Source organism: Lepeophtheirus salmonis, chromosome 2, assembly GCF_016086655.4.
Source record: "Lepeophtheirus salmonis chromosome 2, UVic_Lsal_1.4, whole genome shotgun sequence".
Taxonomy (NCBI): Eukaryota; Metazoa; Arthropoda; class Copepoda; order Siphonostomatoida; family Caligidae; genus Lepeophtheirus; species Lepeophtheirus salmonis.
Window position 1 is genome coordinate 21,338,813 of NC_052132.2, and position 25,257 is coordinate 21,364,069.

At 31.0% G+C, this 25,257-nt stretch overlaps 1 long non-coding RNA gene across 1 annotated transcript; it reads right to left on the bottom strand.

Annotated features, from left to right (window-relative positions):
- Positions 1 to 8,911: 8,911 nt before the first annotated feature.
- On the bottom strand, positions 8,912 to 9,436 carry LOC139904778 (uncharacterized). Its single transcript, XR_011778970.1, has 2 exons — positions 9,344 to 9,436; positions 8,912 to 9,283 (listed from the first exon to the last, which is right to left on the bottom strand). It is a non-coding gene; the product is annotated as an uncharacterized lncRNA (long non-coding RNA).
- Between the last annotated feature and the right edge of the window lie 15,821 nt (positions 9,437 to 25,257).

The following is a 25,257-nucleotide window of genomic DNA, read 5'->3' on the forward strand; positions in this document are numbered from 1 at the left end:
GCTAGCAGTTTTCAAATAATAAACTTTTTTGAAAAAAAAATTCTTATATAAAATTTTATATTTAATTAAATATTACATTTTTCTCATAAAAATTTCAAAATACATAGTTCTTTAAAAAGAATTGAAAAATTAAATTAAATTATAGAAATTTAATTTTGGGATAAAATTTCAAAAATAAGCTCTTCTAGTAAAAAGTAAAATTCCTCAATTTAGAGGGAGGCTATTTTTTTTTTTTTTTTTTTCATAACTTAGAAAAGTTATAAATAGTTTAATTCAAGTAATATATAAAAATCGGAATAAAAAATTAAGCATTATTTTTGCGATGCCAATTCCGGTTTCAGAAAAAACATGCGATTCTGATTTCAATCAATCGTCCCATCACTACTAAAAAGTCTTTGAAAAACAGATAATTTAAAAAAAGTAAAAAAATACAATGATTCACTCTAATACTCAAAGTATATATACATAGACAAAAGAGGACATTAAACATTTTACATTTTAATATAGAAAGTTGAAGTGTGTATAATATACGATTATGTACGAACAGGCACATATGCCTGTACACAAATTTTGCATAATGGAAGGTAAAAATAAGAAACACATTTTCTGTTTTTTTTATCATTGGTAAGTCTGAAATACTTTATAGCCTTCTATAAAATAGTCGAGAGATCAAAAATTTCCTTGAACTATCTTCTGATGTATAAAATTGTGATGAGGGAGTTTCTTGTTCCAGTCTTATTCAACACTCAACGTGACCAAGATCAAAGAGTACAGTGAGGACAACCGCCAGCTTGTATTCAACTGCCATAATCAAAGTGACAGCTAAAAAGTTTTCCTTTCTTTTTGTCTAAATATCTTAATATATACAACAAGTCACCGGGTGACTTGTACACTGTGATGCATATTTATATAAGCATAATTTGATTTAAGAAATAAAAATGTAGTCGTATTGATGAAATATTGCTGGCGTGTGACTGTAGCATCGGACGTGTATGGAGGGTACACTGTATATAGTGCTCCCTGATGTAAACTATAAAAATATTTTTGATATTAGAATTAATAATGCAGTTGTATTAATAAAATATTGCAGTGTCAATATTTACACATAGAGCACTGTATTTTTTTATTATTGGTATCTTATGTATATAATAAATCATGCCCATTTTCAGGATATGTTCAGATTTGAACTAAATATGAACACTGTTATGTTAACAGGCGTATTTTTGAACGAACCAATATCTTAGTTTTCTTAGAGTGGCAAGATAAATGAGAGGCAAACTCGACAACCGAAACAGTAGAGAGTTTTTGATGGTACCTAATAAGTGGTAGAAACAGAAAAAGGAATACAAACATATGTAAATGACCGAAATTTTGAAAATTGGATTAATGCTGGGGATTAATGGTGCTTATAACATTGCACCTTTATCTTATTATATATCACTCAATAACATACACATCATATTTACAATATTTTATAACTAATAACATAATACAATAATAAAATATAAAACAATTATGTAATTAATATAATTTTAATGCTGTAATTTAGATAATTTCGAAGTTGTTATTTCGTATTGTTTAAATTATTTTTTTGTCTCCGGATATACTTGAACATGGCTCTGATGCAAAACTGTAGTACTTGAGTTCAGACTTGATTCATCTTTTCATAAGCCCATATCGATTCGGCAATGACTTGGACAACTCTAAGTCTAAAGGACAAATAACTATAAACGAAGAATGACAGTTTTTTTGAATGATTAAAATTTTAACACATATATTTTACGGTTATTTAGGCTGGCCTGGATTCCAGTATTTTTAACATATACAAAGCACGTCGTTACCTTTACTAGATTACCCAGCCTTTCATAACAAAAAAGAAATAGGACAGAATTTTACAAAATCGGTTGGCAATTAGGTAATTCTTCCCACTAATGAAAAAAATTAATTTATCCTTATTTATTGCTGCTCACAACATAACAAGAGCTATTTGGAATTTAGCTAAGCAACGTTCGGAAAACAGATTATTAGACAATTTTATTATGAATCTGGCCACCATCTGCCTCAACCTCCGACCACATCCGGAATCCCTTGCATACATTGGTAAATTAGTCTTATTTCATGATCATCCACTGCTAGTTAACGGAAGTCTTCAGGGTATCAATATTCGGGCGGCGGACTTTGGAGGCCTTGTTCTAAATGTGCTTTAAATGGTGTAATCTAGTGGATTCAGATCTGGGATCTGAGGGGGCCAAAGGTTCTTGGACCAGAAGTTCATGCTGCTACCCATCCAGTCTTGTAAAATATTAGCAGTATGGGCAGGAGCACCGTCCTGAGGAAATACGTACGTGGCATTGTTGGACTTCTTCATGATCTTGGTGATCTATGGGGCCACAGTTTCCTTCAAGACCATCAAGTAGTCCATTACGGGTAACCAGTATCCAACAGGAAACCAAACTGGAGGCATTTTTTCTCAAGTTGATCCCACAATCCCCAACATCATCACAGAGGCGGGATGTTTGGTCTGGGTGACTGTTCTGATACTGTTGTCCGACTTGCCAAAGCATACCAACGAATCTTTTTGCTTGTTATAGACAGAAAAAACGGAAAAGGTAGAGAAAAAAATTACCCGGTTTATGTTGCGCTTCAGATCATTCAAGAGTTCTTGACATCGCTGAAGACGGAGTTCTTTTTGACGTTGGGACAGGAGTAGCATCTCAATTCTTTTGAGTGACTTTCCTCCAGCATTTCGGATGGCCTGGCCCACAGTAGACCGATGCACCTTCTTCTTCTTGGCGTACTTTGACATCTTCATCGTTAGGTTGACCTTAAAGGACTTTATGATTTCTTCAGGCTTCACTTAGATGGGTCTCCTACTCTTGGGTGTGTCCTTAAGGTTGTTCCTATCACCCAACCGATTTCTGGCCCAACAGACTGTGGGTGTGCTGACAGTTAAGGCCTTCATGATGTTAAACCTGGTTAAAAGTGGTGGAGTATCCCTACCATCACTTTGACCTCTTCAGAGAATATTTAAACAGCCTAGATGAAGATTTGGCAGCAACCAGAAGAGCACAAGAAGTAATTAATAATGATTCCATACGAGAATAAATCTTATTTATTCAGGAAAATTTTCACCAAGTACCTTTGACAATAACTGAGCTTGAGGAAAGATTGCCTCTTCTCACCACCCTGACCATTGTAGAAAATCCGGCTCAAGATTTGTAGAAAAGCCATTCAATAATAGAACTGCTTCAAAAAAAATCAAAAAAAACCCTTGCTGGACAAAACTAAAGGAACTATCAACAAGTGAGAACCATGTATACAAAAATTCTCCAATTGTCAATTGGGATACTGAGCGAGTCTTTAGTATGATGAATATGATCAATACAAAAAGGGGGTCCAAACTAAGTACTAAGAAATTAAGGGAGGTGGTGATCACCAAATGGAATGAATGTTTGTAAACATTTGAGTGTCAATACGAAAATTATAACAATATTTTTTTTTAATAATTTGTTACTTTATTGCCTCATTACTATTCCTTACATTTCGTACCAAAGTTATATATTCATCCTTTATGCTCACTAAGAAGTAATGAGTTATATATGAATAATATACAACAATCCAAGTGTAAGTAATAAATAATTTAAGTTAAAGTTATATTCAAAAAGATGCACTTTTTATTGGGTTGGAATCGATATTTACTTTGAACTCTTGATCCAGCGACAATTACAATTGGACCATTGTTATATGTAGCTACTTTATTTTTGAAGTAATTTCCATTCAATGCATCGATGGTTAATTTATTCAGTTCAAATTTTTGAACAGAGTTAATAATCGAAATAGAGTTTTCTTTTAGACATCTGCATAATCCAGCGTAGTGACCTCTCTTACCATCACTTCTGCATTCTGTAATGTATTTCATATTTCCTTCCCCCTTGTTCTTAGCTTTTTTTTTTCTCTTATGTATTAAAGTACTGTATTTTACGTAGTATAAATAGTCGTGTATTTTGTAAATAAATTAGAGTATGGTTTTGTATTATAAAGAATACACATGCTCTTATAAATAAGTGTTATATTATTCCTCCACGAGATTTCTTCTCCTCATGTCTCTCGGTCATCCTGGATCTCTCCAACTATAAATAAGTTTGTGTCTCTCCCTCGTCAAGACACAACACATTCGACGCTTTTTGCAGGGCTAATTTTTCCATTCTTATAAGGATTTTGGAAAACACACTGTCTACACGATCATATTGGCTTTTGTTCCACGATCTCTGACTTCTTCTTCGATATATATTGACTTCGTATTTGCCTTAACCCTAATTGATACTAAATCACTTAGACTATTTTGATTATTCTTTGTCGATTCTACTATTCTTCATTAATATATACTTCACATATTTTATTTTCAACATCCAACAATCTTAATTGTGCTTCTCTTTACTTCCGTACTCCGGTCAATTTGTTCTCCTTATGAGACAGGATCCTTGAATGTTCTTTAAAATAGGAGTTATACTCGTATCTCAGGTCTAACAATGATTAGATATGCTTTTTATTGCCGAGTGCGCGACGTAAGGGGTGAGTTAAATTGTCTCTAATTATATTGGGTCTTACGAATACTAAGGAAATGGGAGTGAAGCTTGAAGTGTTCAAGATGCATCATTGTCCATATTTGTAGTACAGCAGGAATTCAAACTTATAATTAGAATTTATATTTGTGATAGAGGCTATTTAGTAGTGAGTCGTGTTTATAGATATAAAGGACTCTAATCAAGTAAAGAGTTTACTTAAAGTAGGAATTGACTTTAGGAGGATCGAACACAAGAGTTTCAATAAGGATGTTTGGGTGGATAATATATTTTTAGCACAATATATATTTTTTTACATAATTTTACAGAATATAATAGATATTTATATATATAGTTATTTATACGGAAATTATATATTAATAATATACAAGGATGATCTTTATCCTAGGGGCTCACACACTACCATTGCATCATATCATACTCAATTTCTTCCTTGCGGAGTATAAGTATTCCATTTAATTTACTCACATACTATTTACGATTTATTATATCCACCTATATTGATATTCGTAACCTAATATTTATATTATGACAATTAATACTTTTTTATCATACAATAAATTATAACTAACATTAAGACATTTTATGATAATATTATATTGATTGAATAGTACCAAGTTATAGTTATATTTTGGTGAAGGAAAGCTTCTATGTGTAGTAAATTTTCAGTTAAGTTGTAATATTAAATATATGTGTTCAGCCACGAGACTCATCCCTCAGTCTGATGAAATTTCGGTACCAACGTATCAACTTCCTCTAAAAATGATCTGGACTTTAAAATTTGAGCTCCCAGGTTCACAATTGAATCAGAAAAGATTGTTTAAACTGGAATACAATGTTTTAGATGGGTTAAAAATACGAAAACTCATCATTGATGAAGAGTTGATCAATAAAATGACCAAAGGTGAAAATCCAGTGTGGAATGGGCATGTTAAAAAAAGAAAATGAAAATCAACATGGTAACCCTAACAATTTGAAGAACATTTTAGAGGAGAGAAAGAATAATGCTCATGACGTTTCATTAGATCAGCTACAATCAGCTGTGACAAGAAAGGAAGGAACAAATGATATAAACAGTGACATTTGCTAGTATTACTCCAACATCGATCCACAATTCTACTCTAAGTCCAACAAGGACTTATAATTATATCTCCGCAACAAATGATCAGGCTTACGCTATATGTCTTTTATGAACACACACGAACGCTTAAATAGGTTTTGAATATATTTTGGTATGAATGTTCACTACTCAGGAATTAAAAAATAATGACAACTGCTAAGGATAATAAAATTCGTTTTTATACTACCAATTACAAATTAACGGGCCAGCTAAAATGTACACCAGATTTACATGTATGAAAATGAAAGATCTGGAAAGTAATGCTTGTTTTGTATTTTCAAATATGAGGGAAAACTTCCTGGGAATTATAAACCAGCTAACTACAAAGATTTAGTGCGTATACAGATGGAAGACTACAGAATAATGGACCTGTATCAAAATTCATTTTCATCATACCCATCTTGCAAGCTTTTCGTATAATCTTGTTGATGTAAGTAATGAAAAGGAAGAAAGATTTAATAGTAATATAGCAACTTGTTGCTGTTAGTAGATCTGAGATATCATCCTGTTCATATGATATATTTTTTAATCCTATTTACTAAAAATATAGTTGTAAAGAGTACCTACAGAGTGATAAATGTTATATTTATTAATAAGTGATAAAATAGAAATGTTACGTACGTCTCTTCCAGACACTACAATTCTAATTGAATAAAATAAGAGACTGGATGTGGCATATGTTCTTATGATAAAGTAAAATATTAGGGATTAACAGAACATTTAAATGTATAAGCTATAAGTTTAAAATTTAATTATATTAAAATAATATGAAAAACTGTTTGAGTTAAAGAAGCAACAAATTTTAAATTTTAAAGTATTCTTCATTTGCTCAGATTGATTTTCATTAATGAAAGACGGAAAGACGTCTATTTTTTCTAGGATTTGGGACAAAAGAGGAGATCGGAGATACTCTTTCGTTAACAAGAGATGCGTATTTCCGATATCCATTGGCAGGATGACCGAATAAAAAAATTCCGAAGAAGAAAAACAAACCAAGCTAAGCTTCATATGAGAATAGAGAACTCCTTCCTAAGGTAGTAATATATCACTCCATTTATAACAATAAATATATTTAAGGGTTAAAAATGTGACAGAACATTTTTTTTTCAGATGAAAATAAAGTGCTCTGGATGTGAAATATAAAATAAAGATATTTAAATTAGATACTACAACAATATGAGGTTATAAATATAAAACTAAAATATACAGCAATTTAGAATTTAGATTTAATTTTTTTTGAAAACTGTTAAGGCCGAAGATGAAAAAGTAGACCTTTATGTTCTCCAAGATTTAGGACCAAAGGTAGATAGAGGGAATCGAAAGAAGATACTTCTAATTTGATCATCCATCTTAAGAGATGCTCTTACTGGGAACTTTGTCCTCCTTAAGGGACGACGGGATGAAAATTCATCCGAGGAAAACTACAAGGTTTCATAAGAGAGCAAAGTCGACTCCTTCCTCGGGAAGAAGATTCTATGATTGTAACAATGAAGAGATCCATTCACAATAAGTAGGGAATTTCAATATTTCAAATATAATTAGTATATACTTTATTTAGGTAGGTTATAAAAAATCAAAAAAACTGAATCAAAGACCTTAAATAGGTTCCTACGACGTATATTAATTGTATAATTTTTTTGAGATCAAAATGTTTTCGATTTATTGGATAAGCACTGAGTTATTGCACTTTTTCTAAACAAAAATTGAGCAAGGTAATGTCCGGTTCAAGTTCAGTGGCTATATCGGTCCTGATCTCGGTTCTTTTTTATATAAGAACATTTTTGTAACAGGCACTTAAAACAAGGGGCGTTGCTAGAAAATTCAGGACCAGGAAATGATATTCTATAGAAACAGAGTCGCAGCTGCCTTTTACGCAGAGTGCTTGGCATAATGAAGTTTGAGAAGCCCTGGCTTAAGAAATATAATAGTAATCATATTATAGGACCCCGAAAAGATTAGTAGCAGATTTAGATCCATAATCTATCCCACCCTTTCCTACCTGTATTTACAATATCTAGTGCCTACAACCCCTTTTCCAGATCCATAAGAAGTCCTTTGATCTTAACACCCTGTTTATATAATTATATAATGTTGTTCCAATCTGTAGGAAAGTTCTTTATTTTTAACATAATATGTATTTTTAAAGCAGTATGAGTTTTTACATTTTAGGGGCTTCATATTTTTATAAAAAGAGTTACATGGATTCTAGTGATGCGTGACCGCAGTTTGGGTTGTGTATTTGACAATTGTACAACCCCCTCCCTCCAACCATATTTAATTCGTGCATCAATTTATGTTTCTTTTTATAGATCGGATTACGGAATTTCTAAAAGCCGGAGCCACAGTCTCTAGAAAAACCACCTGCCCACTTTTTGTGATAATTATAAAATAAAGAAAATGAGAACTAACTTAGGTTAATTTTTTCTTTCTTTTCAAATAATAAAGACTTAAATAAAAATTCTTTATTTACTAACAGGATTCGGTAAATATCTGAATAGTATATATTTTAGTATACATATACTATACCTAGGAGGCACAAAAAATTACAATTCTTACTAACTATTAATCAACGTTGATTGTATCATTTTAATTTTTATTTTATTTTATTGCCTTTAAGTGAGATCAGATATCAAATATACTTATGTTAATTAGTTTTCCTTATTGATATGATAAGTTTTTTGTATGGTAGAGGGTTGCTCATTAAACTGGTACTATTGCGGAACCGGGATATTGACGTATTTAAAACGGTACTATACTAAATTGATATTGATGCATCATAGAAAATTAGCTTGTCGATGACATAACTCTCAAACATCTGCTTCTCCTCCTCAATCCCAACTATATAGTCCTTTATAAAAAAGGGAAGAAACAAAATTTTATTTTTATAAGAAAAAGTTATCAAATTTCTAAGGTAGTATCCTACTCCAAACAAAATCCTCCATGTAAATTTCCCTTATCAATATTTTTGTCGTTTTTGGGCTTCTAGTCCAAAAAGAACCGAAAAACAGACATATATATTGGTACTAGAACCGATAAAAAAATATTGCTATCGTGATAACACAAGTCTAGCACCATGTACAGAAAGTTCACATCGCTCTTTTCACCCCCAGAAAGATCACTTCCCTCCTTTCAATTTTCTTTCTTTCTTTGTATTTTTAAAATAAAAGATTAATGTGTGATTAATTTAAGACAAAGACCACAAAAAAAGTACCTACTATAATACTTCTTTTATTACATCTATATTCAATTAAAAGAAATAAAAATATCTTAAAGCTATGTTACAAATTTGTTGCAATCGCTGATTAAGGATTAAATAGTGTTTTGTTAAGATTCACTTCTAATTTAAATTAGGAACTTCTTTTCTAGGTTATTGAGTAAAACTTGAGGAAGAGATGACAGCTGAAAATCATCCTTTTAAAAAACGACCAAACGAATGCAATTCATCATGAATGTATTCTATAAACTACAAACAAAAATATAAAAAATAACTTCTTGTGCCCTTGAATGTACAAATAGTTTAGGTCTTCTCTCTTCATGAGTCAATCCAGAGAGAGTCCAGAGTAGAGGTATTGTCATTGGTCTAATACGAACAGGAAAACATCGTTCCACTTTTTTTACTATTTTAATAATAAACTTATACCTGAGTTGATGGAAGTTAATTTCCTGTGGGATTGCCAGGATTGAGAAGACGGAGTGCCGAAATACTGAGGAAGATTACCGAGGGGAATCACTTCTAAAATTAATGTTGCACTTTTTATTTTGTTTGCTTATAGAGTTATATTAAATTGAAATGTTCTTGCTTTATTGTTTATTAACATTGGCTGGGTAGTTGCGAATTGAATTCTTATTTGTTTGTCCTACATTTACTTTCTTATTTGTATAGATATTTTAAATATATTCTACGTTCTTATAAATTTGTATTTCTTGTAAAATTAAAGGGCCATAAGGAAAATAAAAGATATATTATAAATTTTTAAGTTTAACTTGATTGGTTACGTCTTTAATAGCGAAATCATAATATTGTGTGCTGATAGAATAGAATGGAAAATTATTTTAAAGAATACTAGCACAAACACTCTATCTTAAAGATAGCTAATGAAAAATTAACAAGTTTTTATTCATATTTAGTATATGTTAAAATCTTAAACTAAAACTATCTATTATAAACTACATATATATAATAGATAAATTATTTTTTTTTTTTTTGTTTTCTGTCCATCTGATGTAAATATAATCGAACTTACACCCCCTTTTGACACTCTTGAAAGTGCAATAGATAATTGACTTATTATTGAAAAAAACCAACTTGCCCTTCAGAGCACGGGAATTTGGTCGGATCGGTATGAAACATAGCCTTACGTACGTAATATAGAGTGTTGAACAACTTTGATTTTACATCTAAAGTCTTCATCTGTCTCCTTTTTTGAATAAAAAGAAGTGTTTTTATCATTTTTTTTTCTAAACGGCACGAACATCAGACACAATCATAAATTATTTTAATTATATAGGATTATAATCAGTAAGAGAGTAATTGTACAAAGGGATTCCTTCTTCAACTTTCTGGGAGGAATAGCCAACAAATCAATTCCAGTTTTACAAGCCAATGACAACGTTGAAAGTCAAAATATTATGCAAATAAATAGAAAGTGGGAATCATTCTGAGTAAGAGCTCCAATTAAAAACTTTTTTTAGGCTCAGTCAAACACTTTATTTGATTTTTTAACGTATTGGTTCTAATACAGGGCGGTTACAAACACACTTACTTTTAGAAGTATGTATGGGAGTATCTTTGAAGAAAGATTTTTCTTCTTTTTTAAAAAAAAAACAAAAAAACTGCACATCATTTTTTGTCAGAGTGCTATTTCAAGAAAAGATACAATAATACAAATGATACCAAACACAATAAATAATTTTTAGAACAAGACATATTGCCTTTCTTTATATTGATTACTACCAAGATGACATAAACCCTTTTTCCTGAAAAGGGGTTTAATTAAATTATAAATTTAAATACACAAAAACCCCTACACTACTGGACATGTTAAAATATGTAGAAAGCATCCTATACTTTTTAAACATTATTAATTTCCTTTTACTTTCTGCCTTTACTTCATTTAAACATTTGAGTCTAAATGACTCGGAAAAGTAACAAAATACTATATATTGGTACCAGAACCGGTACAAAAATATTAGTATCGTGACAAAGTTAGTCTTGAACAATACATTCACAAAACATCAACGACTCTTACATTTTTTTTTTTTTTGTCAGCCATTAATATTCTACTTGTTTTGCTACTTATTAGTATTCTAAATATTAATTAGTTAATTTTTACAAAACGAATAATAATCCTATAGTAGGGACTATACACTTATTTTGGGCATTTTCTCTTTCTATTTTTTTAGGAAAGGTTTTCAATGGTACACGGACAAAAAAAAAAAAAGTCGGAAAAATCCCCCGAGTACAGCCCAAGAAAAAAAAATAGCCAACTCTATTGCGATTTAATTTGTCCTTCTTTTGGTAAACGAGTGTTGTGTTGGTGCTTATTTAGTACCGAAGACCAGGTTCTTATGATTGGAACACGGAATTATACGGCAATAACGACTAAATGTTGAATGGGAAAAAAATATGAAAGGAGCGTTGAACAGAACTCCAAAATAGCAGAACGCTTACAAGCCTGCATATAATCATGGTACAGATAACATAAACCCTGGGATCGATTGTTTCATTCAACTTCAAAAATATGACTAATCCATTAACATCAAGGAATTGTTTGTTTACCCAAAAACAAGAAAAGATCATTTATGAACAGTTGGGTGATATAAAATAAAGTCAGTCATCATATCTCACAATATTTCTAGAGCTTTTTCATGTCAAGTCATCATAACAAACAAATTATATATTTATGAAAACAATTGTTTCTTTTTGATGAAGGAAAAGGCTGAAATATTATTACTCTGTATTTGGATGTCATAATAGAACTGGCAAACAAAAATATCAACTTTTACCATCTTCCAAAAAACAAAACTTCTATAATTTATCCCAAACACTCATTGAAAATATGTTAAAATATTGTGTAGTCAATGAAGTATTTATTACTTTTGCAAAAGTGAGGGTCTTTATTTCAATTATACATTAAAAAAATAGCTAGAGAAACCTAGCATTTAATTATGTCATAATATCAGCTTCATTTCATTATATAATACTATCCAGATATCATAACATTTGCTTCAAACCATTTTAGATACAAATTTTTCACTGCATAAACTACTTTTCATATAATTAACAGACAGTAATAATTTTTTTAGAGTAGGTCAACTTACTAAAAAGATATCAATTATTTTTTCAAAAGATGGCTTTATTAATATGTATCTCGTATAAGTGGGATCAGTTTATCCGTCATTCGAAATATTAGACTTTTACTAAAAAAAGTTATTATACATTTTTTTATTGTTTCACTCAGTATAGTGCACGTCAAAGATGGACGCAAGCAAAGGGAAAATACACCATATTTCACATTTTTGCTTTGATAAAGGCGAACACACAAGCAAGGGGACTGAAAATGAGTATATCGTTTACAGTCCAGATACTTTAACAACCAATAATTTTGGTTTCGTCGATTCACATCTGTAGTTAAAATGTCAAAGACGCACCACGCTTTTGAAGGCCCATTGTCGAAAATGTAGATAGAAGGATAGAAATGGTCAAACCCGACCGTTATGTAAGCACTGTCTTGATTGCCAAGAAGATAAATGTTAATATAAAAAATACCTTTTCAAAAATGGATTTCTTTTTTCTACATATTATATTATCAACTTTATTGTTATTTGTGAGTTTGATACGGGAAAAAATGGAACTCGCGCTTAAAACAGTCATAAATTAAGTTTTACTTTAGATTTCAACTACATTTTTTTATTGTTTCACTCAGTATAGTTGCTTCAACATTCAACTTATTATGCAAAACGTGACCAGTAAAAAAAATCTATATCCTAAAAACTCAAAAAATCAATATAATAGGAAAGTAGAAGAGGTGGGAAAAAGTCATTATACCACAAGTCTTTTCTCAGAGGTCTAAGTACATGAATATTTTCATTAAATCTAGTTCTAGTCCTCAGAAATAATATATACTTTAATTCTATCCAGTGAAAAAATTAAAATCCCTTCCAAGTCCAATTGGAGTCATGCGTCTTAGTTTTGGAATCCTAGTGTAGTGGGGAGTCTTTTATTGTCTGATCAAGTCAAGCTGCTAGTCTTCAAAATATAGCTTCGAGTTTAATTCAAATCCAAATTTCAAATTCATGAAAAAAAAAAGCAACAACAAATATTTTTGTCATTGCCTTCTCAAATATCTCAATATTTACTTGAGGTAATCAGTTTATGTGCTTCAATCAGAAAACCATTTCAGCACGTCCACAGAGATATTTTTCTATGAATATTTTGTTTTATATAATTAATCATTGTATAGTGTTTCTATTAAATGACCTATGTAGATAAATTAGAAATCTTTACGACACTCCTTTTATTATTTTGCATCGTCTCCAGTTGCAAGGCTCATAACTTAATTTATTTTTTAATATACAAGATTTGTTTTTTCTTATTATTCTAATTGGTTTAAATATTGCAATCAAAGTAAATGAGAGCTTTTAGACTGATTAAAATTAACAAATATAATAATATATCGTTTCCTTGCGGAACGCTAAGGTATAAACCAAAGGTGGGGGCTTGTACTCGAGACCTGTAACTCAATTTAGAGCCAAGTCCATATTTTGAAAACCTGCAATTCGACTAGATCTCACAAGTAAAGACTTGATAACTAAGACTTACGAACGTAATTGTGATTCGAAATCTAATGTGCACTGAACTCAATACATACAAATAAATCCTAAGTATCAGTAATTAAAACAGATAATTAAAATAATCTACATTATAAAGGGGCCGTTCAGGTAAATCCTGACCATCTTTAACTGCATCCTTATCAATAAGAAAAGCAAGTAGAAGTTTAAAATTTTATTTTGAACTTTTAATAAGAATAAAGAAAAAAAATCATTCAATTTGTCCACTATCTTCCAAAATTATTCGATCGATACGAGGCCTAAAGATTTTGCAACCCTTGATTATGTCCGGGGGAGACTTTGTCCGAGTATTTGATGATTGAAGCCTTCAAGAGATTGATACTGTTGTGTTGATTGTCAAAGACCTTCTCTCTCACTCCTCCTAAAAGAGGTAATCCTTGGGATTCATTTCAGGGAATTTAGAGAGCCAGCTATAGGGTTCTCAAAATGACACAATCTCTTCTTTCAACAAGTTTTATGTCTTGCAGGTCTTGGGAGAGGTGGTCTTGTCTTGTTGAAACAGGAACTCGACACTATTGGTCTCAGCTTTCATCCTAAGTATTATATTGAGAGGTTTTGTTGATATATAATTTATGTTATGCTGCGCATAGTTTGTTTTTGTAGTGTATTAGTATAGATGCATGTCATTATTTATTGTTGATCGTGTGAACTAAGAGGAAAAATATATATTACTTGACTGATCAATTAAATGTTGTTGTATATATGTATATATTGTAGATTATAGATAAGTATTATAAAACCAAAAGTTCTGTTATACGACAGGTATCACTTGGTCAGACAGGAGTTCACAGTAGCTTTCCGCACCCATTCTCTTCTTTTGCTCAAAGAAGATGGGGGAATGACACTGTTACTTCCTAATGACTCCAAGGGTTATGATGCTGGCAAAAAACTTGGTTTTAAAGACTTGGGGCATTATCTCTCTCTGAGGCCAAACATTTGTCGTTCCCGATGTTGTGAGATTTGTCGACGGTCCATTGTTTCTCATCCGAATAAAAGATGATACGTTTACCATGGGACTGCAAATAGTTCAGCAATTTTCTTCCGTGGGCAGTCCAAGTGGCCTTCATTTGTCTGAAAGGGTATGTCTTTTGTAGACTTTATCCTCAGGTCAGTGTTAATTGCCCTGGAGACTGTTGCACGGCTTACTTGAAGCTTTTTGCAAGAACGTTAATAGGAATTCAAGGAGATTAAGGCCTATAAAGAATCTGCCGGAATATTTTTTATCATTTTGGGACTTGTGGGCTTTTATCTTATATGCCCCCTCCTCTTTCTAGTGGTTTTAGAGGTCGTAGACTGTGCTGTTTGGATAACCGAGTATCTTCTGTATATACGCTGTGCTGTGTCCCACGCAAGCCAATTCTATTAGAGTGTTCCTTCGGGTCTCCTCCATCGTAAATACTTGTTTAGAATTAAAAGTTGCGCAACTAATTTCAAGCTAACGCTCAACCTCTCACTTTGAAATTGAAATAACCGATTTAAACTTTCCTTATTTTTCAGGATGTAGCTAAAGTTGGTCCGGATTGACCTGAACAACTCTGTATACTTGTTGTGGTGTTCCTGTAGGAGAGGGGGGGGGGGATACAAAGTACACAAAACTTTTTATAAGAATGTATTTGTAACTACTTAAAGAATAAAAAATAATATATTCGCTGAATTTTCTCCTTTTTCATATGCACTGTTAATATTTTTCTTACTCAATAGAGGGGTGCAAAGCGTTTAGCGTCCTCTAGAATGTACGTGTTTTGTTTTAGGAATATATTAGATAATACACTCTTTTTTTTTTAATAGATACATTTTTATTATCAATAATAAAAAAAGATAAATATATGTTCTTTAGAATATAAGAAAACCTAAATAATATTGATTTTATATTATAAATATGGACTTAAAAAGAGATTAAAATCAAACGGAGGACTGAATGAAAATATTCAAGGAGTTGCAGTATTAGGACTGTTTCCCCACTTCTACTATAAGTCAAATGGCGACACCAAGAATGTGTTATCCATATTTGTCTAAAATAGTTGAATTTAGTTATACACTAGAAGGATTGAGATGCCCAGTATATAACTTAAGTCCTTTCTTATATTAAATTAAATTAAAGCGTCAGAAGGGGAAAGGACGGAGCAAAAAAATATGAGGAGACTTCAAAGTTATAACTCTTGTGACAAAATGATGAATGTGTGATCTATTTTTGTCAAAATTTAGCTCGATACGAGAATGTTTTTTTTTTCTTTTCAGTGAAGACGCTGAGGTACTCTGAGTATGTATGGGATTACTAATAAATGCAAAGAAAAGGCGGGACAAGACTTGTGCTTTTACTGAGTTAAGACCCTTTGTGGATTGTTTCTGATTTTGAGGAGAAAAAATGAATTACTGCTATAAAAACGAAAAATTATACATTTAAAATAGCATTCGTGCAGGGAAAATATTATAATTATATTTAAATATATATGGTATATTTATTTTATTATGTATTTTTAAAATAATTTACTCCAAAGATATTATTTTAATTCCCTAAAACATTACACTGTATTTATCTTTGTATTAGAAATGGGGACTTGGATTCGAGACTTGCGACTCCACTTGGACTTGAGTCCATATATTGAATACATACGATTCAACTTGATCAAATAATCAAAGGCTCGAGACATGATTTGGATTCGAAAGTCCTTTCAATTTTTCCACCAGAAGGTATTCTTTATAGTATCTTTAATATTTCGAGGACTTGATGAAAATTTTCAGGGTTGTTGACTTGGAATTAATTTTATCTTGATTACTTCTTCCCACCTCCGTTTGTTATGAATAACAATTACTTATCTGCTTTTACATTTGTTTTCTTTTTTTCTTTTTGAGTAATAAGCTTATTTTTATAGTAGCACTTAGACTATGTAATTCGTTACAGAACCGGGGTTCTGTAACGAATTACAAAAATGTCAATAGAAATTTTGATTGATTAAGAAATTCATTCGGAACAGCAACGTCACAAAACTCAAAACATTGGATGAGATTTTACTGCTAAAAATCAAACCGACTCAATAAAAAAATTAAGACGACTGGACTTTTTTTTAAACTTTCGACTCAATACTAGAAAAAATTAAAGCATTGTATACAAATTTCCAAAGGATTATATGTTTGTCATTAAATTTATCTTAGCTTTTTAGTCCGATTTCCTACATTTGCTAACAACTATTATTTAGTTCCAGTTACGAGTTTAAAATGCTACAAATTATAACTAAAAAAATATAAGTATAACTTTAGATTACAATACTAGTAATTAACGTTAAATTGCTCTAAAAAAAACTATGAATATTGTAATCTTACCAATCCAGTCTTTATAAAAATTGTGAGTCCTAGGACCGGTCCTTATCAGTCTTTTTTGGTAACTACTACACCTGAAATGAAGTAACTAGTAACTAAGTTATTTCAGGTGTTGAAGTTTTATCATAAACTTTTTCAAAGAGACAATAACTTAAGCTCAAAGTAGGTAATTTGTGGCATGAACGTACTATCATACGTTCAAAATGGCATTCATTATTTTCTTCGTTTTTTTATTCTTTATTCCTATGTAGAAGTGAAGAAAATAAAAATATATCTAGAGCTGTAAGACTGATGTACCGACCAATTTGTATTTGATCTTAATAAGTGTCTACAATACATAAAACAACACTACATTCCTAGAAAATTCAATTATAAAATTTAAAAAATGTATTTTGATTATTTTCACCAGGACCGTTGAATGGTAAAAAGGATCCAACCAATTAAAAAAAATGATAGAGAGGTGGGGCAGACTGATTAGAAAATCAGTCCCAGGACCGATCCAACATTACTCGTGTTACGTACTTCCCAACTAACTTTATCTTAACATTAATTAATAATTATAAATGAAAGTTTGAATGAATATTTCAAGAATTGATTGGAAATGACAAAGTAAATAAATAAATAAAAATTTTAATGTTTATATTATAACAATTTGGAATGACTTTTCATTGAAATTAAATTTGAAGTTAAATCAATATTTATGTTGAACACTTTTCACATGAAATATCGAAAACTCACGCTTTAAATGAGTTATACGGATAGAGATAGTAGGCATCATTAGTGATGCACCAATTAATCGGTCATCGGCCAAAGTGTTTATCGGTGCAACCTGTAACAAAATCTTTCAAAATATGATATTTTAACAATTATATGGGGTTCCCTGTATTACATCATCTTAATTCCAATATAAGTATCTTTAATTAAATTCCCATTAATTTTTAAAGAAAATAAGTTGATTCTCATATTGATTTTCAGAATGTTCAAAAACCTGATTTGATTTGAAAAAAGCCAATAATATTAAATTCGATATTTTTTTGTTAAGTCCTATGTTCAATATTTAACATACAACTTTTATTTGTACTGCTTATGGTTTTAAGTCTATAAAAAGACAAGATAATTTGATGATGGTACCTAAAATTGGTTTTATTTAAATTGAAATTTCCCATTAAGTATAAGCACATTTTAGAATTAAGACCACATTATAAGGACAATAAGTTTATTTTCAGATGGATATAACAATTTGCATAGCTTAAAACTTAAAATTTAAATCAATAAATATTGGGAAAATACTTTTTTTTTTATCAAAATAAAAAATGTTTAAAAACCTTACTTGATACGAAGCAAACTGATTCTCGTTTTGGAATTAGATATGGTTGAAACTAATATATATTTTTCGAATTCATAATGTTATTAGTTGTTTTTTTTCAAAGTAACTCCCTTTTGATCTCTTTCAAACCCATAAAGTTCTACAAGATCACACTAACATTATTCTAATTAGTTTAAAAAAATAATTATTTTAGGTCTTCTTCTTCTAATCAACCCATAATTATCCCATTATTAGGTGTATTTATCTAGTGAGCTGAATATTTTATGAGTATTTTCATTTCCTTACTTATTTTTCTGACAATTTCTTCCTACAATATTCGTTTCCCTATTTTATCACTATCTTTGTGATTAAATGTTTTAAACATTTTATCCATCATTTCCCGGCAATATTCATCGCTTTTGATGGATTCTTCTCGAGCTCGTTTTTGCTCTTTCCTCAAAACCATCATCATTTTATCATTGTTGGATCATCCTTCTTTCTTTCATCGACTGATGGAAGATTTCTTCTTTCATAATGACCTTTTCTATCAAATTTTGATTTTCTTCTTCACATTCCCCCATGGTAGTCATTCTTGAATCTGCAGTATCCGTCATCAAAGCCCTGCCAGCCAGGACTTGGGCATCATGACAGAGGACTACATCTACAGCAGGTGCCAGGCCTTCCACCACCGCCGCTACCTGGAAGCCATAATTGCCGCTAAGAAGGGCTACATTAATTATTAAGAGAGCTCCGACACACATATATTTATAGTATTAATATTATTGAAATTCTATATTTAATTATTAACATCAGCCGTCTTTTATGAATTTCTAAGGAGAAAATGTATAACTGGGTATGACGTTACCTCGCTAACACAAGAATACCCAATGTGCAAGGTATTAAGAGATTAATTGCAATTTGTATGATTCACTTATTTGCATAACTACAAACTGATCTTGGGCCTGCTTTCTGTTTCTTCTTTGAAAAATGTTTGCGTAATACAATAAATGTGATTAAAAATTTATGCGTGTTCATAAAAGACAGGGAGGATTTGTTGCGGTGTTATAAGTGTAAGTCCTTGTTGGACTAATTTGAGTAATTCCTACCTAAAGCCTTGCTTATTTCCTTCTCCCACTTGTCACAGCTGTTTGTAGCTGATGTAATGAAATGTCATGGTAGATCAGATTCTCTCCTTCAAAACATTCTTCAAATTTTGAAGGTTACCATGCTGACTTTCGGTTTCTTTTTTTAACATACTCAAAGAGCTCCTCAATAGAATCACTGACCATGAGGATCTATTAAAGAATTACCGTAAAATAAAAAATTATGTTAGCACCAACTGTTTTTTTATAAACTTAAACTGCAATTTCTATGCCCAAAAGTGATGTCCATTACTAGAACTGTCTAGTAACATTGTATGTTTATGATTCATTAATGTTAGGTATCCATAAAATTTATTGGGATCCCTAGATATGTTTCACTCAAGCTGAAATTTGTAAAAACTTGCTGTCTGAGCCAATGGAACAGGTTTATCAATAAAGATAAAATGTGTTTTGTGTACAAAGTTGCCCACACGGCATATTTTCTCTTTCCATCTCAAAATGTGAAAAACTATAACCCGAATGTTAGGATTTAAAGATTGCAACCTTTTAATAACAAGGAAATAAATTTGTCAGGCCAAACGAAACGACTTTAAATTATACACTATTTTTTATTTGGAGTAGGAGGAGATGGATATCGATATTTTTGAGTTATTAAGGCAATCAGCACTTTGGAAACCCCTCCCCATCCCCACTAATACTCCATAAGAGACGAACTCACTCCTCCTTCACATAATGAGACCTATCTTTAAAAGCGGTAATTGTTCGAAAAACTCCGTCAGATAATTGAATTTCAACTTTCCCCTTACATTGTCTCCTAATACAAGATAGAAAGAAAAAATTAGACGTGAGGACAAAATTGTAAACCATACCATATAAAACTTGCCTAATCTTGGATTAGGCTCCCCTCTGCATTGAAGAAGTCTAATTTACATATGCTTAAGCATTTTAGATAGGCCTGAATCCTTTTCAACTTTATAAATTATTATTGTTCAAATTTAATAAATGAGACTATTTAGTATTCAAATTAGGTATGTAGGACGTATGCTTGTACCAAATATTTATACCTACATGTGTATCTTAAGGTATCTGCATATATTTATTTAATGTATCAATTTACCATATACATTTTATTATGGAATGTTACCAACGTATTGAATTTACGAGACTTTTATGAACTATTAGAGTTATACCTACACGTACTGCAAGCCCCAGTAGAGTTGTGGGTCTGAGCTTTCGAGTTGTGAATCTGCAAAATATTCTTTTTTGACATAGATTAAAGTACGAGTACAGTTAGCATGCACAGTTTCTTAAAATTATAACATCGCAAGATATATCTGTCGCTACCATAAGCTGACTCTTTCTTACTCTTGGAATAGTATTGGTCTACCTCTCCACCACAGCCAACAAGGTCATGACCAGGGACTTGTAATCAGTACAAGAAGAAGGGCAAAAAATACAAAGATGAATGCACACCGCATATGGACAATTTTTGTAGTATGGCTGGAGGTTCTATCCTGTCGAATGCAGATTGGGATTTCTGAAAATACTTCTTGTATCGATGGCATGTTGATCTGTGTGGGATGTTGAGATTAATGATGATTTTTTATGCCAAGCCCACCTAAATGGCATTGTTTTTTTTTTAAACAATGCAGTATTTATTTTATTCGGAATTCAAAAGTTTCTTGTCCACACGAGGAAGAAATCTGCTTAATCTCAGTCAGGTGATAATTTTGATATAGCTATCGCGAATCTTATTAAATAAATAAGTAACTCCTAAGATAATAATATTTCCATTTACACTACCCACACGACAACGGCGTTTTCAGTTTCTTCTTTAGAGGGTACACATTGCAATGTAAATTGTATCTCCAAACCTTTCCTTTAAAAATGATTTTATAAAAAAGGACGGAAATTATACGGTAGCTAGCCAATTACATCAGTCTCTCAAACTGTTCAACTATTATTTATTCAAAAGTAGGGATAGTACCTACAGCTAACTCGTGTTAAATAAGTTAAAATTCAGCACATTGAAACGTAGTATATGAATCCACAACACATCTGACATCCACAACAGGATCAGGGACAAGTCTGTGAACAAGTGTGAGATTGTAGGGGCTGTTAGGCTGCAATTTTAGAAAGACATGGAAAACGTCAGTCTCTGTCAATAAATGCTCCTTGAAACCCTTGTCTTTCCATGGGCTTATAAACAGTATGGGACAGTTTGCATCTGGTAATAAGATGGGCTATGCCACACACAGTCAGGATACACCTCCAATTTTATCGATGATAATGGCCTTGCTTTCTTTCATAAATATGTTTGTCCTTCTTGCCAACTAGATTTGTTTCCCCTCGACTTTTCTGTCTTTGGTCGCCTAAAGGTATCGTCTCTGGGTTTTATTTGACGTCCAGGAATATACTCAAATCAGACTTTTCCATAGTGTGGCCCAATCTAAAAACCAAACTTCATCAAGACAAGCAGCTTAAATTTTTTTCATAGATTGGAAGATGTGATTAATGCAAATAATAGATAAATTGATTGAAGAAAATTCCAGAAATTAAAAACTAACACCATATTTCATATTTTTATATTATTGATTTCAAATTCTTAATCTAAACCCTAAAATGCAATACGTAGCATATTTGATATAATTGTTGATTTTGTCTTGTTTCGACTCTTTTATTTGATTATATTTTGTCTTGTTTTGACTCTTTTATTTTATCGTTTCTTTGTCACATATAGTCTCATTTTTATCTCGTCTTGTTTTAGTTAGATGAAACATTCAAAATAATTGTTTCATTTCGTTTTTGACTCGTAATCCTTGTGCAAAAAACATCTGGTAGAAAATACATTTTTCTACTAAGTCTTGAAATCCAGGATATGAGCAGTTTGATATTTTTTGCTTCAAAAAACATCCTGGATACAAGTGCAAATATATCATTCTGACTTTTGACATGCATTTTGTCGCAATCATATTGCCACATCCAAAAGTGCTGAAACTATTCGAAAAGTATCACAACTAATTTTTGAGGTGTTATATAGTGAAAATCATTTATCTTTTTAAATAAAACACAGCTGAAACAGTCACTCAAGTACTCTGTATTTAAAAAAATCTTACTTTCCGATCAAAAACTAAAATCCTTCAATTTGGACCGATTTTTTTATAAAAAAGTTTTTTTATTCTTAAAAATTGACAAGGATTCCAATTTCAAAAAAATCCGAAAATTCCGACAACGCATACACCTTGTGGGTGTTGTAAGGCTAAGTTATATTACTTATCTCTACAAAAGTTGGATCTATCCGTTAACTTTGGCATCCAAATTACAATTTGCATTTTTACATCCATTATATATTTATAATACTTCCTTCTTTCTACACATTTTTATTATTGCCTAATAAAAGTACCTATATAAAGATACATTATACATGATCCTAATTGACGAATAAAAAGATTTTATAATTATTTCCTCACCAGCAAGGTTTTCCTTTCAAGAATATTGTCAATGGCCGAAATAAATAAATTAAAGATTGAATTGATACCTCAGGGACACTATTTGCCAGATTTAGCCCATTTGGATTATTTTTTATTCACAAAACTTTTTTTTTAAAAGATGGCTTCCAACAACGAAAAAACTGATTTCGGCAGCTAATGGCTATTTTGAGAAGAAATAGAGTTCTTGCTATAAAAAGGGTATCGAACTTTTAGAATACCACTAGGAAAAGTATATAAAGTCTTAAAGGGATTATTTTAATGAAAATATATTTCTTTTCACAGCCCTCGTTAGCCTTGCTCAAAAATCATTATTTATGTAAATATTCCTACTATTACTTTAACCTCTATTTAAAGTGTAAATTTTTAGTGTAGTGTTAGAAAATATGAATTAAACTGCGTTTGAGATTTGTAGTTTGCATTTGTTTTTTCCAAACCTGAAATTATTTTTCTTTCATTTGGAAGAAAGAAAATTTAAGGATAAAATAACCAGGAGTGCATGTGCTTATGCGAAACGAAACCCTTAAATCAAGTTTCACCCTTTCAAAAGGCTTAGTAGCTTTAGTTAACTTTTTACTGTCATTCCTTATGAGTTTAAGTTTCAGTTCTCAGCATTCCTTGCAAGTGGAACTCACCTTCTTGACATCTTCGATAGAAAACATGAGATTACAATATGTAAAATAGTGGAACATCATGGGATAATTTCTTATGAATACCATGCAGTTCATGTCATGAGTTATCAAAACATTATTCAACACATTCTTGACAACTGATGTTCAATCATATTCTTCTCTGCAAGTCTATATTGGATGTCAAAAGAAAAGCACGACAATTCTAATCTCCATATAGAAATTTTTCATTCTTTATCTTACTAGAATGCCATTTTATAAACACGAAACTCAAAGCTTTCTCAACGAGAATAATTTTCTTATCAGAAAATCCCTCCATGTTAGTAAAGCCTCCACAATTACATAAGCTTCCTTTTCTATTGCAGAATAAGACTTTATCAACAATCTCCAAAAATAAGACAACCGGTCTTCCACATTGACTCAATCAGGCCCCAGTCGCGCTCTTGGAAGTATCTTTCTCTACTGTTAAACTTTCTATAGGATCAATAATCATGATAACTGTATTTCCAATATCCTTATTAGTTTTGAAAAACCCTCTTTCGCTTCCGTATTCCAAGAGAAATCTTGAGACCGTACTATAGACTGTAACTTCCTGAAGAAAGATAGTTTCCAGCAAGAATTATGTTGAAACTTTCCCAAGTTAACGTTGTCATCCTTTTTCATTACTAGGCTCAGGAATCATCATAAGTGACTCCAGTCTAACTGATTGTACAAGGTTCGGAAGCAAAACGTGGACTGTTAATAAATGCTAATTATGTAATTAAAATATAGAGGTTTTGTGATTTCCCCCCTGCATATTCCAAATCTCCGGTCCTTTTTGCATAAGTAAATAATAATACATATTTCTCAAATCTTTCATCATGAGTTAGCAAGAAGCAAAAAGGCAGAGAAGACTTCTAGACATCGTTTAATCATATTTCGTCTCGACTAAATAATGGTTTGTTACATTTATTTTGAACATTTGTAATATTTTGTACAGAAGAGAAATATATTGATGACTTTTTTTTATACTCATTGTTAATTTCGTCAGCATTTTTTTAATTCTTCAAATTTTATATATTTTTGGATTGTTTTGCTTCATTACATTTCATCCCGTCTTCATAACATTTGACCTACTTATTTTTTGTCAAGAAGTTAAAAGTTTTGTGTCAGCCAGACGAAAGATTCCAAAAAAATGTTTTGTCTTGTTTTGGTATTTCATATTTTGCAATACTTCCCTACACTTTTTAAATCCTACATAGTATAAAAAATATTTTATGGTTGTGTATGTCCGATGTTTGTTCGTCCTGCTTGGAAAAACAATGATAAGCACTTCAAATATAGAGACAGATATAGATTTTAGACAAAAATTAAAAATTGTTATAATTCTGAGTGACGTATGTAGGGATATGTTTCATTCTGATCAGACAAGATTCCCGGGCTCTCGAGGCCAAGTTAGTTTTTTGCTAATAAGTTTATTTTTTTCATGAGACAATATCGAATCCCCATTACTCAAAGTTTTATTAAAGTATACATTGACTATTCAAAAATACACCAAAAAGTTAAAAAAACAAATTATTGTATTAACGGAAAAATATTAAATATCAATTCAAAAAAAGGAATTAGGTAAATTTTTGTTGAATTATTGTTGAAGAAGGAACAAGATAAGTTAGTAATGGCAATGACAATAAATAAACCACAGGGTCAAACATTTGAAAAAGTTGCTTTATATTTACCAAAATTAGTATTTTCACATGGTCAATTATATGTTGTATAATAAAAAGTATAATTATATTTACATCAAATAGACAGAAAACAACAGCAAATAGTGTATACAATAAGGTTCAATCAAAGCTAATAAACATGAAATCTTTTTATTT